We start from the raw sequence: 5,129 nt of genomic DNA on the forward strand, positions 1-5,129 counted from the left end.
GGATGAGTTCAGCCTGATTTCCACCCTGGCTTACACAGTCTCACCCTCTCTCACCATGTCATGCCTTCTGCCATGTTATGATGCAGCAAGAAGACTCTCTCCAGATATGGCCCTTTGAACTTGCCAGGTCCCAGAACTGTGAGGCAAATAAACTTCTATTCTTTATAAATTACTTAGTCTGTAGTAATATATTACAGCAGCAGAAAACAGACTAAGACAATGGTGATGCTTAGATAACTCTGTGAACATACTGAAGACCACTGAATTGTACAATTTAAAATGGTAAGTTTTGTGGCATATGAATGATATTTGAACTGTAAAAGATCAATTGTAAAAATAATCTCTATTCAATATCAAAGAAAACCAAAAAGGCAAAGGTTTGTCTAGTGTCTTTTAAAATTTATGTCTTCGTGGACAGGGAAAAAGTTTTTCCAATGTTAAGATCACACCCAATGACTAAACTAGCAATGGTAATGAGTGCTAGGAAGTGCAAAGAAACATTGTTTCCAAGGAACTCAATTGTCTTAGAGTTCCCCCAGAAATAGACCCTAAGACAAGCATTTAAGTGCAAATAAAGTCTATTTGGGAGGTGAAGGAAATACCAACAAGGGAGCAGGAAAGTGAGTCAGGGAAGGGAAGGCAGCCAATAAAATGTGCATTATCCAGCAAGTCATCACTGAGGTTAACTGGAGCTAGACTCTTGGGGAACTCTGGGAGTCAGTGTAAAAATGTACTTGAGTCATGCTCACCCCAGGTCAAGAAATTGAGATATTTATACTACAATGCCTATTGGTTGAGGCTTAGCTCCTCTAGCAGCAAGAGGAAGTCCTCAAGCAAAGAGAGGCAGATGCTGGTAGTTGGAGCTGGGCAGACTTGCACTGAAATGGAACGGCCCAAAGAGATATGGATAGAGCCCCAACCATTCATATCTCTTAATTAGAACTCTCTACAGATGGTTGTAAATTATGGATTCGGAAATAAAAAGACCTGGGTTAGAGTTTTAGCTTCACTACTTGGGGCAAGCCATTCAACTCCCTGGGACTCATTTCTTTATATGTAAAACGTGGAAGAAAGGGAGTAAAACATATACTGCACAGGATTGTTGTAAGGATACAATAAAATGATATATATAAGTGTTCCTTGCTGTGTAAAACGTAGTTATTCGTTGTTTTGTTTTTTATTTTATTTTTTAAAAGATGTGGATGACAATAATATGCTGAATAAAGATAAAATTTATAGAACTGGAATGCAGTCATGCTAATTTTCTTAACTCTTGAACAATATGCATCTATGTTCGGAATGATAACCCAGGGACTCTGCCAGATTGTATTGCTTTAGAGGAGGCTTGGTTTTGTTCATCCACTTTTGCAGTCAACATACAAACTATTGTCACAGAGACTGCTAAATGTTTACCACAATTTGTTTTCTCTTCCTCCTGGGCTCACAAATAGATGAATTCTCCAAGCCTCACTAATAATGAGGGAAAGCCATGTAACCAAGTCCTAGCCAATAGAAGGGAATGTGTTCTGTTCTATGCCTTGGTCAATCAAACCTCTCATAAGCCCTTTTAGGTGCTCTTCCCTCCCCTTATTGGCAGAAATGGAGAAAACTGCCAGAGTGATTTTAGAAGCCCCACATGTTGAAGATGGCATAGCCTTTGTCAGCATAGGCCTCTGATGTGGTTTGGATTTATATCACCTCCCAAATCTCATGTTGAATTGTAATCCCAATGTTGGAGGAGGAGCCTGGTGGGAGGGATTGGATCATGGTGGTAGATTTCCCCCTTGCTGTTCTTGTGATAGTGAGTGAGTTCTCATGAGATCCAGTTATTTAAAAGTGTGTAGCACCTCTGCCTTTTCTCCCTTCCTCCTCTGGCCATGTAAGATGTGCCTGCTTCCCCTTCATTTTCCATCATGACTGTAAGTTTCCTACAGTCTCTTCAGCCATGCTTACTGTACAGCCCGTGTATCTGTGAGTCGATTAAATCTGTTTTCTTTATAAATTACCCAGTCTCAGGTAGTTCTTTATAGCAATGTGAGAACAGAGTAATACAGCCTTCAAATGACTTAATGGAGGAAAGATGGCCCACCACCCTGGTCACCCTGCCAGTACTGTTACATGAGTAAAAATGCTTGACACTTTTATTGGTTTCAAGTCACTATACATTGTTGGGTTTATTTGTTATAGCAGCTAGCATTATCCTAACAATTAAACTCATATATATTAGAAAGATTTCCACAAAGCGGGTTTTTGTTTAACCCTGGATTAATAAGCTTTTATTAAGTAGAACTGACTTTTTCAAACATTCTGATTAACTGTGGTTGTGTTTTGGAGGGAGCCATGACTTTTTAGGGCAGTGTGCTATGTATACAGTGTATTGTGAAGTCAACTCCAGGCTTTTTTAAGCAGCCCTCCAACTAGAAAATGCATCATATCCTTGGCTAGCCCTATGAAGAGAGAGCAGGAAATCATGCCCCCACTACTTTAAGCACTTTCTACCTTGGAACCTGTACCTTTAGGTGTCTCTTATATGATGGCAGGTAGGAGGTATTAGACACATCTTATATGAAAGGTCATTTGGGGTGAGACAATCTATTTCTTCTTTCTTCCCATCTAAAGTTCTCCTGAGGGAAGCAGCTGACACCGTGTGTCTTTTTTTTTTTTTTTTTTGAGACGGAGTCTTGCTCTGTCGGCCAGGCTGGAGTGTGGTGGTGTGATCTCGGCTCACTACAACCTCCTCCTTCCAGGTTCAAGCGATTCTCCTGCCTCAGCCCCCCGAGTAGCTGGGACTACAGGTGCCCATCACCACGCCCAGCTAATTTTTTTATTTTTAGTAGAGATGGGGTTTCACAATATTAGCCAGGCTGGTCCCGAACTCCTGACTTTGTGATGGCCCATCTCGGCCTCTGAAAGTGTGTCCTGTTTTTTAAAAATTTTGTTTACTTTTTCCTTACTAATTACTGTAAAAAGAATAAACATCACATCTGTTCCAGTTATTAACTGGTGAATAACAAACCACCCCAAAATTAGTGGCATAAAACAACCATTTTGTTATGCTCGTAGATTCTTTGGAATTCAGGCAGGGTGATATGGCAATGTCTTATTTCTGCTCCAAGATATCTGGAACTTCAGGTAGAAAGACTGAACATTTGGGAGTTGGCATCATCTTCAGGTGGAAGCGTCTTCACTCACATGATTGGCACCTGGGCTGAGATGACTGAAAGGCTGGGCTGTCTTGGGGCTGTTGACTGGAGACCCTGTCAATGTAGTTTGGGCTTTCTCACAGCATGGTAGGTAGTGTTAGGGTAGTTGAATTTCTTACAGCTGAGGACTCCAAGAGTGAGTGGTTCCAGAGACCAAGGCAGATGGTGCAAGTGCTTTTATTAACCAGCATTAGTGCTCACATAGAGTCATTTCCACAACACTCTTTGGTCAAGGTCGTCTCAAGACTAACCACATACAAAAAGAAGGGGCACAGATGCTTTCTCTAGTGTGAAGAGTGTCACAGAATTTGCAACTACATTTTGAAACTACTATAATCTCTAATCCCACCAACCCAATACAACTGCCATTAACATTGTAGTTTCTTTCTTATCAGTTTATTATAATAATTATTATTATTATCCTTTAAGTTTGTGCAGGTTTTTTGTTTTTTTTTTTTGTTTTTTTTTTTGAGATGGAGTCTCGCTCTGTCACCCAGGCTGGAGTGCAGTGGCACAATCTCGGCTCACTGCAAATTCCACCTCCCAGGTTCACACCATTCTCCTGCCTCAGCCTCCTGAGTAGCTGGGACTACAGGTGCCCACCACCATGCCCGCTAATTTTTTTTTATTTTATTTTTTTTATTTTTAGTAGAGATGGAGTTTCACCATGTTAGCCAGGATGGTCTCTATCTCCTGACCTCGTGATCCACCTGCCTCGGCCTCCCAAAGTGCTGGGATTACAGGCATGAGCCACCGCACCCGGCCAAGAACGTGCAGGTTTGTTACATAGGTATACACATGCCATGGTGGTTTGCTGCACCCCTCAACCCATCATCTACACTAGGTATTTCTCCTAATGCTATTCCTCCCTTAGTCTCCCATCCCCCGACAGGCCCCAGTGTGTGATATTCCCCTCCCCGTGTCCATGTGTTCTCATTGTTCAACTCCCACTTATAACTGAAAACATGTGGTGTTTGGTTTTCTGTTCCTGTGTTAGTTTGCTGAGAATGATGGTTTCCATCTTCATCCATGTCCCAGCAAAGGACATGAACTCACCCTTTTTTATGGCTGCATAGTATTCCATGGTGTATATGTGCCACATTTTCTTTATCCAGTCTATCATTGATGGGCATTTGGGTTGGTTCTGAGTCTTTGCTATTGTGAACAGTGCTGCAATAAACATATGTGTGCATGTGTCTTTGTAGTTGAATGATTTGTAATCCTTTGGATATATACCCGGTAATGGGATTGCTGGGTCAAATGGTATTTCTGGTTCTAGATCCTTGAGGGGTCACCACACTGTCTTCCACAATGGTTGAACTAATTTACACTCCCACCAACAGTGTAAAAGCGTTCCTATTTGTCCACATCCTTTCCAGCATCTGTTGTTTTCTGACTTTTTAATGATCACCATTCTAACTGGTGTGAGATGCTATCTCATTGTGGTTTTGATTTGCATTTCTCTAATGACCAGTGATGATGAGCTTTTTTTCATATATTTGTTGGCCGCATAAATGTCTTGTTTTGAGAAGTGTCTGTTCATATCCTTTGCCCACTTTTTGATGGGTTTTTTTTTTATTGTAAATTTGTTTAAGTCCCTTGTAGATTCTGGATATTAGCCCTTTGTCAGATGGATAGATTGAGAAAAATTTCCCCCATTCCGTAGGTTGCCTGTTCACTCTGATGATAGTTACATTTGTCTTTATAACTGGCATGAAAAGCTTTATTAGCTTGAGGTACAAGTACATTCAGGTTTAATTGTTTTCTCTATTAAAATTGAGGTATTGACAAGGCATAGTGGCTCACTCCTGTAATCCCAGCACTTTGGGAGGCAATTCTTTGTGAGAGAGTTGCTTCAGCCTAGGAGTTCAAGACCAGCCTGGGCAACTTAGCAAGACCCTGTCTCCACGAAAAAATTTTTTAAAT

The sequence above is a fragment of the Macaca nemestrina genome, chromosome 9 (assembly GCF_043159975.1).
Source record: "Macaca nemestrina isolate mMacNem1 chromosome 9, mMacNem.hap1, whole genome shotgun sequence".
NCBI classification, from domain to species: domain Eukaryota; kingdom Metazoa; phylum Chordata; class Mammalia; order Primates; family Cercopithecidae; genus Macaca; species Macaca nemestrina.